This window comes from Arachis hypogaea, chromosome 16 (assembly GCF_003086295.3).
Source record: "Arachis hypogaea cultivar Tifrunner chromosome 16, arahy.Tifrunner.gnm2.J5K5, whole genome shotgun sequence".
Taxonomy (NCBI): Eukaryota; Viridiplantae; Streptophyta; class Magnoliopsida; order Fabales; family Fabaceae; genus Arachis; species Arachis hypogaea.
The window spans coordinates 54,036,577-54,054,275 of NC_092051.1; the positions used below are offsets into that span (position 1 = coordinate 54,036,577).

Here is a 17,699-nt window from a genome sequence, read left to right on the forward strand (position 1 = left end):
TACTTTCCTCCAAACACAGATGGCTACTATCATCCTTAGGCTTTTCAGGTTCTGGTTCAGGCTCAGGTGCAGGTTTGAAAACTTTGAAAATGAGCTGTTCATCATGTATTCTCAGAATTAGCTCTCCTTGTTCTACATCTATGAGCGCTCTAGTAGTGGCTAGAAATGGTCTTCCCAGAATGATAGGGTGTAGGTAGCTTTCCTCCATGTCCAAAATGACAAAGTCTGTGGGGAAGTAATAATCTCCCACTTTCACCAGCACATTCTCAACTACCCCTTCAGCTTGCTTCTGAGTTTTGTCAGACAGTTGTATGATTATATCAGTGGATCTCACCTCATTCAGTTGTAGCCTCTTCATAAGAGTTAGAGGCATCACATTTATGCTAGCTCCTAGATCACAGAATCCTCTGTCAATTTTTGTTTCTCCTATGATGCAAGGAATATGAAAACTTCCTGGGTCTGTTTTCTTAGAGACTGTGTCTTTCTTGATCAGAGCACTGCATTCTTTGTTCATTGTTACCGTTTGTCCTCCCTTCAAAACTCTTTTCTTGCTCAACAATTCCTTTAAATACTTGATGTGTGTAGGCATTTGATGGAGAATCTCAAGAAAGGGAATATTGATATGGAGAGACTTAAATGTCTCTAAAAACCTTGAATAGGTTTTCCTTTTTTCACCTCCTCCTAACCTCTGAGGAAATGGTGCTTTTGGTTGGTATGTTTCCATCGTGCCTTTTTGCAGTTCCTTGGCTTGCTTAGTTTCACTTTCCTGCTTAGCTTCTTCCACACCTTCCTTCAAGGTTTCTAGCTCCTGCTCTGAGGGCCTGATTCCTTCTTCTTCTGAGACTTCCTTCAATATGGTGATGGCCTTGCATTCTTCCCATCTCACTCTCTTTTGTTCCCCTTTAGGATTCTTTTCTGTGTCACTAGGGAACACTGCAGTTGATTTGGGGACCTGTTGAGATAGCTCTCCTACTTGAGACTCCATCCTCTTGAGTTTTTCACCATGGTTTCTTAAGGTAGTTCTCACATCATCCCTGAAGCTTTTCAATTCAATTATGTCTTGACTCATGGTTGCCATCATTCCTTCTATCCGGTTTAATTGATCTTGAAATTGTTGGTTCGGATTAGGTTGGGTAGGTTGATTATTTTGGCCATGATATGGTGGTTGGGAGTAAGTGTTTTGTGTGGCTTGGTATGATCTTTGGTTGGAGTTTTGGTATGTGGAATTGTTATGTTGGTTGTGGTTGTAAGGTTTGTGATTTTGTGGTTGGGTTTGTTGGTTCCCCCACCCAAAGTTTGGGTGATTTTTCCATCCTGGGTTGTAAGTGTTGGAATGTGGATCATATGATTGCCTTTGTTGGTTTCCCACATAGTTGGCCTCTTCCCAATCACCTCCTTCAATGCTTACTTCCTCTTGATCTTGTGTGTGTATTGCAGCCACTTGCTTTGTTTCTAATTGCCTGGTAAGCTCTGCTAGTTGCTTGGCAAACACCTTGTTTTGGGCTAGAATTGTATCAACATGGTTCAGCTCCATGACTCCCTTAGTGTTGTGCCTCTCTGATGCATAGTAGTACTCATTCTCAGCCACTGTCTCAATCACTTCAATGGCTTCTTCCACAGTCTTTTTCCTGTTCAATGAACCTCCTGATGAATGGTCTACAGCCTTCCTTGATTCATAAGAGAGTCCATCATAGAAAATATGCAATTGCACCCAATCATGGAACATGTCTGGTGGGCATTTCCTTGTCAAATCCTTGAATCTCTCCCATGCCTCGTAGAGAGTTTCACCATCTTGTTGTCTAAAAGTCTGAACCTCAGATCGAAGCCTATTGACCTTTTGTGGGTGGTAGAAACGTGCCAGAAACTTGCTTTCCACCTCATCCCATGTTGTTAGACTCCCCCTTGGGAATGATTCCAGCCACTTAGCTGCTTTGTCCCTAAGTGAAAATGGGAACAAAAGCAGTTTATAGGCATCTTCCTGGACTCCATTGGACTTCACAGTGTCACAAATTCTCAGGAATTTTGTGAGATGTTGGTTGGGATCTTTATTAGCACTCCCACCAAATGAACAATGATTCTCCACAAGTGATATTAGCTGTGGTTTGAGTTCAAAATTGTTGGCCTGAATGGGTGGTTTCTGGATGCTGCTACCACAATTCCCAGAGGTTGGGTTTATGTATGAACTAAGAACCCTTCTCTCAGGAATGGCATTGTTTCCATCAGCTCTCTCATGGTTGTGAACTTCTCTATCCATGTTGAGATCTAAAGCTTCCTCAAAATTGTCCTCAGATTCTCCTTCAGATTCCTCTTCTCTCAGTACTCTCTTCCCTCTTGCTTCCCTTCTCAGTCTATGAAGGGTCCTCTCTGGTTCGGTATATGGAGGAGTTGATGTTTCTCCTCTCCTACCTGTCATACAAGAACACAGCACAGGCAACAAACAAGTGAAATACTCTTGGTTAATGGAAGAGTATGGTTAGAGCAATTGAGGAATTAATTCAAACAGTTAGTGAGTCAGTGAGTTAGTTGCTTGAATTTAAAGGCATAAAGAAAGAAGCATGTAACCGAGTGCAGAAATTAAAATTCAACAAGTAACTTGTACTGAATTAATCAAAACAAAAAAAAAATGCTCAATCTAGTTAACTTCCAATTTGAGAATTGTCAATCGAAAACCAATCCCCGGCAACGGCGCCATAAACTTGATGCGCATAAACTTGTTATGCTACGATTTAGGAAATTGCACGATCGGCAAAATTCCTTCCGGCATGTGCACCGGTTATCGTCAAGTAAAAACTCACAATAGAGTGAGGTCGAATCCCACAAGGATTGGTTGAGTGAGCAATTCGGATTAGAAGTTTGTTCTAGTTGAGCGGAATCAAGATTTAGATGAGAATTGCGGAATGTAAAATTGGCGGGAAACGTAAATGACAAGAAATTTAAATGGCGGAATCTTAAATTGCATGAATTAAAGAGCAGAAGCTAGATTGCTGAAATTAAAAGGGAATGGGGGTGATTGCATGAATGTAATTGCAGAATGTAAAGAGAAAGTGGAAATTAGAAATGGGGAATTCATTGGGTTATAGGAGATATTGAGATGTCCGAATCAAAACATGTTTATCTCTTCCTCAAGCAATGCGTTCATTGAATTTTGCTTGGCAATCTTATATGATTGGATCCCAATCCCTTGGCTCACCAATTCTCTCTAAAAACAAACAAATTCCCAATCCCTTGGTTTAAATGTTCATAAGAAGAGATGATGCTCGATCACTGATTATACCACACAGTTTCATGAACCACAATTTGGTAGGATTACATGTCACAATATCCATCCAAACCCCAATCCAATTCACTGTGAGAAAGCTTCTCTAGCATGAATCCTCCATTCCTTTCCCAAGGTTCCGAAGGATTCCAATTATGGGTAGTTTCTTTCCCAAGACAACTACCCAATGGAATTAGATCGAGAAGCTTTCTAACAAAATTCAAGAGAAAAGATTGAAGAAGAAGATAAACTATTATTGATTCATTGAATTACAATAGAGCTCCCTAACCCAATGAAAGGGGTTTAGTGAGTCATAGCTCTGAATTCAATTACAAAACTCAAGAAAATGATCCAAAGTTCCCCGATGCCCCCTCAGGGGCTGGATTCCCCTTTCATCCAGTCCCCCTGGTGCTCTTCTCACTTCTGGCGTTTAACCTCCAGTTTAAGGTTAAACTGGAGGTTAAACGTGGAAGTGCTTCCTGATTGGAATTCTAATTCTGGCGTTTAACCTCCAGTTTAAGGTTAAACTGGAGGTTAAACTTCAATTCCAGCATTTCTTAGCCTTCATGATTCTGGCGTTTAAGCTCCAGTTTAGGCTTAAACTGGAACTTAAACTCCACATGTGATATTCAAGCTTCCTTTATTGACTTTGTTGCTTCCTTGCCTAGCCTCTTCTTCCCTGAAATCATCCAAACAATTGCATCAAAGTCTTGCAAAATTTCATGAGAAATCTTCCATTCATAGCATTCAAGTAATATAACTAAAAACTCATGGAATTTGCATCAAAATCATACTGTTTGGATGGTTCATTGCTTTGTTCTTCTTTTAACCATTCTTGGTTACTTTAAGCTCAAGAAAATGCATAAAACAACTAAAACTAACAGAAAAATGCTAGTGAAACTAGCCTAAGATGCCTTGGCATCAAGCAGCAGGGAAACAAAATAAAATCTAAGATAGTGAGGGATGACACTTATTTTGCAGATTACTTTCTTCAGCAAAAATTCTCACTTGCAACTAAATGAACACTTTAGCCAGACATGAAGGAATCCCTAAATTGCAACATTTCACAACAATAAAGATCAACTGTAAATACAACCTGTTGGGTTGTAGCTTTTCATTCTTCCTTCTGTTGTGTCCCTTTTGAGTCATAATGCAGATTGTCTTCAAATGTTGGCCATATTCCTCCATGAGTCTTAAAAGTTGCTTGCTTCTCAAGCCCTTAAGGCAACTGGTTAGTATGTAGAGCTTATTTATGGGCTTTTGAACTTACTTTGGTGTGTGAACACCAAACTTAATCCCTTGCCAATGCTCCTTATGCAACAAGTTAACCATGTGTAAGACCCTTCTGTCTTTGCTAAAGGTAATAGAACCAAAAAAGACTAGGACACAGCAGATTGGTTAACTAGTTTATCTAAATGCTTGAAGCTAGCATTATGCAGAAGGTGAGAATGTATTTTATGATGAGATTTTTGGTGGAACACCAAACTTAGAATCCTTCATTCTCCCTTAGATTATTTTGGTGTGCAACACCAAACTTAGCTTCTTGCAATATTGATAAAGCTAATTAACCTTTTTATTAAAATAGCTATGAAAAGAAAACTACCTCAGGTTGGGTTGCCTCCCAACAAGCGCTCTTTTATTTTCACTAACTTGACATTGGCTCCTCATTAGGGTGGTTGATGACTGTAGTGTCTCATCTTGTCTCCCCTCACTGTGATCTTCCTTTTAGTGCTTTGATGCTCAATTTCAGCATGCTCTAGTGAGAGTATTTTGCTGACAGTGTAGTAGTCATCAGCTTGTTGGCTTGGCCCCAGTTGTTGGTAGATCAACTGAACTTTATCCCCTTTTTTAGAATCCCTCAGTTGGGATCTTTTTGTTCTTCCACCCCTTTTTAACCCTTTTCTTGCTTTTCTTCTTTCTGTGTGTGGATCCTTCCCCCTTTTTGGCGATAGACTGTATCTTTGGACTTTCCTTCCCAGTAGCTAACATTTCAATTTCTTCTTGCTTTCCTTCATCACTCTGCACAGTTTCATTTTCTTTTTTTATTGCTATGTTGTCTGTTTCTTGCTTTGGAAGATAATTACTGATTGTCTTGTTGATTCCTTCCTTCTACTGCAAATCTTCCTTATCAGTTTCCATGCAATTCCTCTTTTCATCAATGAGCTATGTTTTTGGAAATACATTCAGAGTGATACTTTCATCATGCATTCTGAGGGTCATCTCTCCTTGCTCCACATCTATAATGGCCCTAGCTATGGCCAAGAATGGTCTTCCAAGTATAATAGAATCACCTTCATCCTCATCTGAGTCTAAGACCACAAAATCTGCAGGGAATATGAATTTATCCACCTTAACTAGAAGGTTTTCAATCACACCCCTGGGACAGATCACTGACTTGTCCACTAATTCTAGAGACATTTGTATTGGCTTCACTTCCTCTATGCACAGCTTTCTCACCAGAGAAGAGGGCATCAGATTGATACTAGCCCCTAAGTCACACATTGCCTTGTTGATGATCATACTGCCAATTGTACAAGGTAGAAGGAAACTTCCAGGATCTTCAAGTTTGGGTGGAAGCCCTTTTTGAATTAATGCCCTGCATTCTTTAGTGAGAGGCACTGTTTCCTTCTCTTGCCACCACCTCTTTTTATTGATAAGCTCTTTCAAGAATTTCGCATATAGAGGCATCTGCTCTAGTGCCTCAGCCAGTGGAATGTTTATCTCCAATTTCTTGAAGACTTCAAGAAATTTAGGGAAGTGTTGGTCCTTAGTCTCCTTGTTGAACCTTTGGGGATATGGCAATGGAGGTGTGAAGTTCACTCCTTGCCTATGATCCTTGGTTGGTTCTTCCATTGCTTCCTTCCTTTTTCTTGAGATTTGTGGTTGGTCTTCCTTTTCTTAACCCTACTTGCCTGTTGTCACATCCTTGTTGCTGGCTTTCTCTTTCTCTGTTGGCTCTTTGTTGCTGTTCATAGCTTTTTTGGTTGCTTCTTTGTTGTCCACCAATGTCTTTCCACTCCTTAGCTGTATAGCTTTGCACTCCTCTTTTGGATTAGGAATGGTGTCGCTTGGTAATGAGCTTGATGGTCTCTCAATAGCAAGTTGCTTGAAAAGCTGTCCAATCTGCCTCTCCATATTCTTCATGGAAGCTTCCTGATTCTTTGTTGTCATCTCTTGGTGCTTCATCATTTTCTCCATTAAGAGCTCCAAGTTGGTGATCCTCTGAGAGTCTTGTGAGATTGGTTGGTTGTGAGATGTTGAGGGTTGATGGTAAGTGTTTTGATTGGTGGCTTGGTTATTGGATTGGATGATGGTTAGAGTTTGGGTAAGTGTTTTATGGTTTTCTGTATGTATTTTGGTTATTATTCTGCTGGTTTTTGTGGTTTGTGTTTTTCCAACTGTTTTGGGTTGAATTCCTTTGCCATGGCTGTTGAGTCTGAGTGTGATTGTCTCCCCATTTGAGGTTGGGGTGGTTCTTCCAGGAGGGGTTGTAAGTGTCACCATAAACCTCATTGTGTCCAGAGCCTTGATTGTGCATGTAATTCACTTGTTCTTGCTGTTGATCTTCACAAGCTTCTTCACCTTGCCCCCATGTGGTTGATGGCTAGCTTGTATTTACTGCTGCAACTTGGAGGTTATCAATCCTTTTGGCCATTTGCTCAAATTGTTGTTGAATTTGCTGTTGCATCATTTTGTTTTGAGCTAGGATTGAGTCCACTCCTTCCAACTACATCACTCCTTTCCTTTGTGATGGTTGGCATTGCCTTTGGTGAGCAAAGAAATACTAGTTGTTAGCCACCATATCGATGAGATTTTGGGACTCCTCTACAGTTTTCATCAATTGTAAAGAGCCCCTGGCTGAGTGATCCAGAGCCTCTTGAGATTTCAATGTCAAGCCTTCATAAAAATTCTACAATATGTCTCATTCATTGAACATTTCGGGAGGGCACTTCCTAATAGAGCCTTGTATCTCTCCCATGCCTCATAAAGAGGTTCAGTATCCATCTGTGTAAATGTTTGTACTTCAGTCTTCAACCTAATAATCCTCTGAGGTGGGTAAAATTTGGCAAGGAACTTGCTCACTAGATCTTCCCAAGTGTTGATGCTCTCTCTTGGAAATGTCTCCAACCACTGAGTAGCTTTGTCTCTGAGGGAGAATGGGAATAGCAGCAGCTTGTAAATGTCAGGATGCACACCATTAGATTTGACAGTATCACATATCCTCAAGAAGGTGGATAAATGTTGGTTTGGATCTTCAAGTGGCCTTCCTCCAAAAGAGCAGTTGTTTTGGACCAATGTGATGAGTTGTGGCTTCAATTCAAAGTTATTTGCATTGACATTTAGGGTAAGGATGCTACTCCCACAATGTCTAGGATTTGCAAATGTATAAGAGGCCAATACTCTCCTTGGTGGTTGACCATTGTTGTTGTTGTTGGCTGCTCCTGCTGGTGGATTTGTTGGATTTGTTGAGTGTTCTGATGGGATATTTTCGTAGAGAAACGAATTTCTCCAAAACACCCAAAACTAACCGGCAAGTGCATCGGGTCGTATCAAGTAATAAAACTCACGGAAGTGAGGTCGATCCCACAGGGATTGATGGATCAAGCAACTTTAGTGGGTGATTAGTTTAGTCAAGCTAACATTGAGTGATTTGAGTGACAATTGAAGCCAACAGAATGTAAACTTGTAGGAATTATAAAGTGCAGAAAGTAAAATTGCAAGTAACTTAAAGAGCAAGAAATGTAAATTGCAAGAATCTTAAATTGCAAGAAAAGTAAAATTGCATTAAATGTAAAGGGGACTGGGTGCAGGGAAATTAAATGAAAGCAGTAAATCAAAGCTTAGAACAATTGCAAGGAAATTAAAATTGCATGAAAAGTAAATTCAGATCACAGTGGCTCAAATGTAAAATGCAGAGGAACACACATGCAGGAAAGTAAATGAGATTTGCAGCAGGCTTAATGTAAATTGAATTGAGGAACCGAACAGAAAATGAAATGCAGCTCAATTGCAATAACTAAAGGAAAGTTGAAGATCTCAGGGGTTGGATGAGACTAGAGACCAAGTCTAGATCTCAATTCCTTTCTTGATCCAACAGTAAACAATTTGCAGAAGAAATAGAGATGAAAGCAGTAAACAGAGGGTTGATTCAAATCCTTAATTCACTGAAATTTTGTAGAAGAAGAACAAGAGAAATCTCAAAGTGAGAATGAAACAGAATTTCTTCAATTCTCAACCCAAGATTCAAAACAGAAAATGAAAATTCAGAGAGAGAGAGCTCTCTAGTGGAGTCACCCTCCCTTCTCTCTATTCGCGCTTTTTGTTCTAAAATGAGAATGATGCCTTATATAGGCATTTTTATAAAATGAAAATGAAATTCAAAACAAATTACAATTAAAATGAAATTTCTATTCTAACTATCTCTTGTGCCTTTGAGTGGTGTCAATTGGGCCCTTGCTCTTGATGGAATTGGGTTGATAGAGGCCTTGGTTAATTGCTCTTGGAGTATGGAGAAGAACTGAATTGAACCGGGTTGGAATCATGAAAGCTTGAGTAAAAGTTGGAGTAAAAGTTAGGGTCTAACTTTTTCTCCAACTTTTCACATCAGCACCCTTGTTTTGCTGATATCAACGTTGGGGCAAAAGTTAGGGGTCTAACTTTTGCTCCAACGTTGGCCCCCTTGTGTGCATGTGTGGGGTGCTACTTTGTCCTCTTGTCAACGTTGCCAATTTCATGCCAACTATAGACTATTATATATGGTTGGAAAGCTCTGAATGTCAGCTTTCTAACCCAATTTGAATCACCTCAATTGGTATCCTACAACTCAAGTTATGCTCCTTTGAAAAGGACAAGGTTGTTGGCCTTGGTGTGCAGCGTTTGAGGTAAAGTTTGCCTCAAACGTGGTCGAAAATGCCAGTTCTGGAGGCTCAAACATATTGTCCACCCCATACTATTATACATTGTTAGAAATCCCTGGATGTCTACTTTCCAATTCCGTTGGGAGCACATCATTTGGAGCTCTATAGCTCGAGTTACACTCCGTCGAAGGTGCAGAGGTCAGTTGGCCTCATTGCCGGTTGCCACCATGTTCATTTATGCTCATTGCGGGGCAGTTTTCTCCCTCAATTTTAGTGTTCACCATGCAGTGCCATATATGCCTGGAAAGCTCTTAATTCCTACTTTCCATTGCTTTTTGAATCACCTCATTTGGAGCTTTGTAGCTCAAGTTATTCTTGTTGGAAGTATACCCCTTGCACACTCATGGCGCCAACGTTAGCCAAAAAGTTAGGGGCTAACGTTGGCGCAAACTTTTGCTCATCCAGGGAGTGTTTTTCATGCCAAAAGTTAGCCAAAAAGTTAGGGGCTAACTTTTGGTCCAGCTTTTTGCTTCCTGGTTCATTTTCAATTAATCCAAAAGTTTGAGCTACAAACTTTTTGTTCTCCCTTCCTAGCTTTCTTCACCTATCATTAATCAACCAAACACATCAAAGCTATGCTCAAAATCATGAGATATTCATTCTTTCATAATATGTGATAATTATAGCATAAAACCTCATGAAATTGCATTAATTCATACATGGTTGATTAAATCAAAGGAAACATGAAAATCTACCCAATTGGCTTGCTTATGGCTCAAGAAAGTGCATAAAACCTATTGAAAACAAATGAAAAAGTATAGAAAAACATGACATGGTGACATGTCATCACAACACCAAACTTAAACCTTGCTTGTCCCCAAGCAAGAAAAGAATCATGCAATAAAGATGGACAATCCAAGGCAAGAAGAATAGCAACTCAATGTTCATGGTAAGCTAGTTTTCTAAGCATGCTACAATCACAAAAGAAATGTAAATGATTGATGCTTCCATCTAGCTCAATTTATGAAATCTTTTTCTTATATTTCTTCCTTGAAACAAGCTTTTGATTTTCTTATTAGCTTCTCCTTTTGGGTGCTTTGCCCCATGAGTTGATAACAAAGCTACGACTTCTAAATGCTTTGTTTTCAAGTATTACCACTTGATACATAAGCACCACAAGCATTTGATTAGAGGACTTCATTAAGCTCATTTTTATTTTCTTTTCTTGACTCTCTAATCATTGATGCTCAGAGCCTTGAGCTTTGAGGGAGTGCTTTTGCACTTTGAGCCTAACCTTGACTTCTAAGTGTTTTGTTTTCAAGCATTTGGCTTGATACATAAACACCACAAGCACTTAACAAATAAATTGCCATTGGTACTCAGAGCTTTCAGCTTTCTCATTCTTTCCCTTTTTCTTTTCTTGCTCTTTTTTGCTTTTTCTTTCAAGGTTTTCATGATTTTCAAAAAATGTACTAGATGAAAACTTCAATTAAATAAAATCCAATGCAATTGAGCAACAATTAATCATACTAGCTTTCCAATACTTGTATGCACATGCTAAACTTTTCTTTAGTTCCTTGTTTGTTTATGATCATGATACTTTATTGCTTTTGAATTCACAAAACTCAAGTTGGTAATCATAATGACACAGCACCATGTTGCAAATTAGAAATCAAACTATGCCTTTTCATACACACATGCATACAGAGAAGGTAAAGACAATCATGCAGTTTATAGTGCTTGAAACAAATGAGAGGAAAAGGAACTTTACAACCTTGTAGTTCATCTTCTCTATTGTTGTCATTTTCCTCTCATTCTCCTCCTTCCCATACCAAACTCAGAATGCTTGCTCATCCTGAAGCAACTATTAGAACTGTAGCTATGGGGCTAAGATGGATCATGAATGTCTTACACAAGAAATGTTAGTAGTACATGTGTTTCAAGCAAGTAAAATTAAAGATAATAATCAAGGCACAAGAGACAGAGACATTGTGATTGCAAGCTTAAGAAGGTGAGTATAATACTTTGCATAAAGAATAAGTGGCACACCAAACTTAGTGTGACACTTTCACTTGGAATCAATGCAAGTATCCAGTAAAGATTTGAAGCAAATTGTGTTGCATAGCAACACCAAACTTAGAATGCAATCCGATGTCAATTTATTTGAACTAAAACTAAACAAAAGAAACTGTTATATGTTAAATACAATCACCAAATGAAGAATCTGTTATGAATAAGGATGTCTTGGTGATGTATGAACAAAAACAGTTAATGAAGGAAAGCATTAAAAATAAGTAAATAAATGAAACAAAGAGAAAACAAAAATTATCCAACTAAGAAGAAAAATAACACTGTAAAAGGCAATATGATTATGCAGACAAGTGATGTTGCTGGATTCATTGCATAGAAAATTAAGTGGCACACCAAACTTAGAATCTTAGCGTGACACTTCATGTAGAATTGATGCAATCATCCAAACGGGATTGAAAACAATTTGTTGCAAGGCAACACCAAACTTAGAATGTGATCATATGCCAATTTATTGAAATTTAAACAAAGCAAGGAGAAGAAATGTACCTACTGTCTACCTGTTCTTTACTTTCTTCCTTTTCTTCCAATTTGTTAAGAGAAATGACTTCAAAGGAGGAGAAGTTTCAGCTACTGTCCCTTGCCTTGGCCTTTCCTCAGCAAGCTTCCTTTTGCAAATGGCTTGATTGATCTTGCTTGCTGGATCAGGGACAGGATTGGTGCTCTTGTTAGTTGTCTTCACTTCTTTGAATCCAAGTCTTGGTTGCTGTGTGATTATTGGAGTTTTGTATTCATCCAGAGCCTTTTGAACTGATGGTTCCATGAACTCCTCCTTCATGTACTTCTCTGCCTCACTTGAGTTTGGAATGACTTCCTCACTTTCTTGCTCCTCCACTTCCTCTTTCACACTCAACATTTGTTTTAATAGCTTTTTCATTGAGGAGGTTTGTTGATCTTCCCAACATTTCTTCATCTCCTCTTCATATTTTTCGATCACAGATTAGAGGAAAGTTTGTGAGGGTTGTGAATGTTCATGTTCCTTTATCACCTCAAGAGCAGTTTCAGGTTCCACTACTTTCACCACCTCTTCTTTTTTTGTAATTTCACTTGACACAGGGACCTTGCATTCTTGTTTTTCCATTTTCTCCTTCCTTGCATTCAACAATTGGCCTACCATCACTTCCATATTTTTGAGGGAGTTTTCTAGTTCTTTATGGTATTTCTCTTCCTCCTCCGCAAATCTTTTGAGCATGGACTCAATCTTTGAGAGGCTTTGGTTCATGGAAGTTTGTGTGGTTGGTGAGTTTTGACAGAGGCTTTCTGTTGAAGCGTGGTCAAGTGATGATATCTTCGGATGAATATCATATGGAGCATTAGAATTCCCTTCCCAGCCACCATTAGAATCATGACTTGCATCATTTTGTGGTGGAGGGAAATATCCCATATGATTTTCTTTCTCATCTTGTGGTTCTGAAGCATAGCTCCATGAATTAGAGTGCCCAGAATTTGAAGTTTCTTGGTGATATTCCCAACCACCATTAGAGATTGGTGATGGTGGGTGATATCCCATAAAATTTTGTTTGACCATAAGATGAGTTGAACTCCATTTGTATTTTGTAAACATCAATGAAATTTGAAATTCATGTCATAGAGAAAGAATTTCTTAGTGAGGCAATAACTCAAACACCTTGGTTTCAACTTAGAACAGAGAACAAAAATAAAGAAAATGCTTAATCTAGACTTCTCACCCACTTAATCATTGTTGCTCTAAATCAATCCCCGGCAACGGCGCCAAAAACTTGATGGGATATTTTCGTAGAGAAACGAATTTCTCCAAAACACCCAAAACTAACCGGCAAGTGCACCGGGTCGTATCAAGTAATAAAACTCACGGGAGTGAGGTCGATCCCACAGGGATTGATGGATCAAGCAACTTTAGTAGGTGATTAGTTTAGTCAAGCTAACATTGAGTGATTTGAGTGACAATTGAAGCCAACAGAATGTAAACTTGCAGGAATTATAAAGTGCAGAAAGTAAAATTGCAAGTAACTTAAAGAGCAAGAAATGTAAATTGCAAGAATCTTAAATTGCAAGAAAAGTAAAATTGCATTAAATGTAAAGGGGACTGGGTGCAGGGAAATTAAATGAAAGCAGTAAATCAAAGCTTAGAACAATTGCAAGGAAATTAAAATTGCATGAAAAGTAAATTCAGATCACAGTGGCTCAAATGTAAAATGCAGAGGAACACACGTGCAGGAAAGTAAATGAGATTTGCAGCAGGCTTAATGTAAATTGAATTGAGGAACCGAACAGAAAATGAAATGCAGCTCAATTGCAATAACTAAAGGAAAGTTGAAGATCTCAGGGGTTGGATGAGACTAGAGACCAAGTCTAGATCTCAATTCCTTCCTTGATCCAACAGTAAACAATTTGCAGAAGAAATAGAGATGAAAGCAGTAAACAGAGGGTTGATTCAAATCCTTAATTCACTGAAATTTTGTAGAAGAAGAACAAGAGAAATCTCAAAGTGAGAATGAAACAGAATTTCTTCAATTCTCAACCCAAGATTCAAAACAGAAAATGAAAATTCAGAGAGAGAGAGCTCTCTAGTGGAGTCACCCTCCCTTCTCTCTATTCGCGCTTTTTGTTCTAAAATGAGAATGATGCCTTATATAGGCATTTTTATAAAATGAAAATGAAATTCAAAACAAATTACAATTAAAATGAAATTTCTATTCTAACTATCTCTTGTGCCTTTGAGTGGTGTCAATTGGGCCCTTGCTCTTGATGGAATTGGGTTGATAGAGGCCATGGTTAATTGCTCTTGGAGTATGGAGAAGAACCGAATTGAACCGGGTTGGAATCATGAAAGCTTGAGTAAAAGTTGGAGTAAAAGTTAGGGTCTAACTTTTTCTCCAACTTTTCACATCAGCACCCTTGTTTTGCTGATACCAACGTTGGGGCAAAAGTTAGGGGTCTAACTTTTGCTCCAACGTTGGCCCCCTTGTGTGCATGTGTGGGGTGCTACTTTGTCCTCTTGTCAACGTTGCCAATTTCATGCCAACTATAGACTATTATATATGGTTGGAAAGCTCTGAATGTCAGCTTTCTAACCCAATTTGAATCACCTCAATTGGACATCTACAACTCAGGTTATGCTCCTTTGAAGAGAACAAGGTTGCTGGCCTTGGTGTGCAGCGTTTGAGGTAAAGTTTGCCTCAAACGTGGTCGAAAATGCCAGTTCTGGAGGCTCAAACATATTGTCCACCCCATACTATTATACATTGTTGGAAATCCCTGGATGTCTACTTTCCAATGCCTTGGGAGCACATCATTTGGAGCTCTACAGCTCGAGTTACACTCCGTCGAAGGTGCAGAGGTCAGTTGGCCTCACTGCCGGTTGCCACCATGTTCATTTATGCTTATTGCGGGGCAGTTTTCTCCCTCAATTTTAGTGTTCACCATGCAGTGCCATATATGCATGGAAAGCTCTTAATTCCTACTTTCCATTGCTTTTTGAATCACCTCATTTGGAGCTTTGTAGCTCAAGTTATTCTTGTTGGAAGTATACCCCTTGCACACTCATGGCGCCAACGTTAGCCAAAAAGTTAGGGGCTAACGTTGGCGCAAACTTTTGCTAGCCCAGGGAGTGTTTTTCATGTGCCAACGTTAGCCAAAAAGTTAGGGGCTAACGTTGGCGCAAACTTTTGCTCATCCAGGGAGTGTTTTTCATGCCAAAAGTTAGCCAAAAAGTTAGGGGCTAACTTTTGGTCCAGCTTTTTGCTTCCTGGTTCATTTTCAATTAATCCAAAAGTTTGAGCTAAAGTTTGAGGCAAACTTTTGCTCAAACTTTTTGTTCTCTATTCCTCCTAGCCATTCCTTCTTGCATCAACCTTTCTCCTAGCTTTCTTCACCTATCATTAATCAACCAAACACATCAAAGCTATGCTCAAAATCATGAGATATTCATTCTTTCATAATATGTGACAATTATAGCATAAAACCTCATGAAATTGCATTAATTCATACATGGTTGATTAAATCAAAGGAAACATGAAAATCTACCCAATTGGCTTGCTTATGGCTCAAGAAAGTGCATAAAACCTATTGAAAACAAATGAAAAAGCATAGAAAAACATGACATGGTGACATGTCTTCATGTTCCTCCATCTCTTGGAATTTTTCTTCTGAATTCTCTTCTCCTACAATGTCTTTCCCTCTTTCTGCTCTTCTTAACCTCCGAAGGGTTCTTTCGTCTTGTTGACAAAAGGTGGGTATAGCTCCCCTTGTCCCTAACATACAAACCAATCATAAAAATCACACAAAACTAGAAAAACCAGGAAAACTCCACTCTATTGCTAAAGTGAGGTTTTAGTTAGCTTAAGCAAAAATTCAAACTGTTAGTGTGTTAGTCAAAAATTTGAGAAACAGAAAAAAAAGTGCTTGATCTAGACCTCCACCTCACTTAATCATTGTCAATCTAATCAATCCCCGGCAACGGCGCCAAAAACTTGATGTGTGGAAAATGATCCAATACAAAACTCACCGGCAAGTGGACCGGATCGCATCAAGTAATAATAACTCACATGAGTGAGGTCGATCCCACAGGGATTGAAGGATTGAGCAATTTTAGTTAGGTGGTTGATTTAGTCAAGCGAACAAAAGTTGATTTAAGTGATTTGTATCCAACAGAAGCTAAATTGAATGAAATCTAAAGGGAGAGGGATAATTGACAAGAATTTAAAGTGCAGAAAAATTAAAAGAGCTAAATCTTCAAGTGTAAGTAATGTAAATTGCAGAAACTTAAATTGGAAGAAATGTAAATAACTGAAACTTAAAATGCAAGAAATGTAAATGGCTTGAATAATAAAAGGATTTGGGGACTGGGAGTGCAGAAATTAAACGATCACAAGTAAATTGCAACAAGCAGAAGAGTAGAAGATGAATTGAATTGAAGTAGATCTCAAACAGAAAAGTAAATTAGCTTGAAGAAGCATTCAGCAGATGAACTAAAATGAAAATGCAGATCTCAGGGATCAAGAGACTAGATATCCAAGTCTAGATCTCACTGCCTTCCTTGATCCAACTCAAAGAACAATTGCAAACAAATTAAAGATCAAAATAGTAAAGAAACTTGAATTCAAATCACCAAATCTTGAATTATGCAGAGAAAGGAACAAAGAGATCTCAAGGTAAGATTGAGACAGAATTTCCTCAATTTTCAACACCCAAGACTCAAGACTAAGAGTAAAGAGTGCAGAAGCAAGAACACGGAAGAAGAGAGATCAATTCTCCTTCCAAATTCTCCAAGATCCAAAATCAAAGTAAAAACTCTCCAAATTACAAATAAAAATTCTCAAAGAAGAAAAAGGTCCTTTCTAAATCAAACTAGCTTCTATTTATACACTTCCTAATTTGGATCTAAGAATTTGGGTGGGCTTCTAAATTTGGTGAAGAAATGGATTTAATTTGAATTTTTGGTGAATTTCCTAGCCGATGGGTGTTGCTCCCAGGGCTAGGCTCGGGTGCTTGCAAGAGCCGAGCTTGGTGCCTTCCTTGTCAATTGTTGCGCGTCTTTCTTCTTGTTACAAGGAAGTAAAGCTCTTTGCAAGAGCTCTAAGCTCTTGGCAAGAGCTTTCTCCTCATCCTTGGTGAGGTCCCACGTTCGACACCCAGGGAGAGCACTTGCTGGTCATTTTCCTTGGCACATGAGTAGCGCTTAAGTCCTTGCTTCCCTGAAACCCTTGGTTCGAATCCCATGGAGTGAAAACAAGCCAATTTTGGCTTGTTTTTCTTGTGAGGTAACGCTGCCCCCTCCCCCTTGTCCATGAGTTCAAACCTTGGTGAGTGCATTGGCAAGATTTTCTTCCTTGATTTTCTTTGAAGCATGCTCGATAAAGCTCTTGGCAAAGCTCTTGGCAAATGCTGATCTTTGAAGTTTGCCTTGCTTCCTCCTTGCTTGTAGCGCTCGGTTCTTGTGGAGAGCTGAGCTTTCCATGCTGATGCTTTCATTTGAATTGTTGATTAATTGCTAATGCATTGGCCAATTGGCTTTTGCATGCTTTTCTTTACTTTAATTCATAATGCCAATGCATTAGCCGTAAGCTTTATTTGTTCATTGCATTAGTAATTAAAGTTTGCATGCTTTCATTGGCCATGGCATTCATTGGCTTAATTAATTAATGCCAATGCATTCACGTTAAAGCCATTTATTTTAATAATGCATTCTTTTATTGGCTTTAACAATGCATGCATTTCATTCATTCTTTAATTCCAATGATTGTATCAATTAATCAAATGCATGGCATGCTTTCATTAATGCCGTAAAGCTTGAATTGCCAATGCATGCATGCTTTGATTTATCAATAACAAATTCATGCATAAGGCATTAATGCATGTCATGACTTCATGGTCATGGGCCAAGCTTTCAAAAGCGTGGCCTAAAGTTCCAAGGCGTGCTTAATCTTCAAAGCGTGTCCAAAATTCCCTTTTCCACCATTTCTTCACCTACAAGTGATCAAAACAACTAATCAAAGTATCACCAAATTCACAACGTT

The 17,699-nt window shown here is 38.8% G+C and overlaps 1 non-coding gene across 1 annotated transcript; it reads left to right on the top strand.

The window, feature by feature from the left end:
• Window positions 1-1,724: 1,724 nt before the first annotated feature.
• LOC112759913 (small nucleolar RNA R71) lies at window positions 1,725-1,828 on the top strand. Its single transcript, XR_003180377.1, has one exon. It is a non-coding gene; the product is annotated as a small nucleolar RNA R71 (small nucleolar RNA).
• The last annotated feature ends 15,871 nt before the right edge of the window (window positions 1,829-17,699 follow it).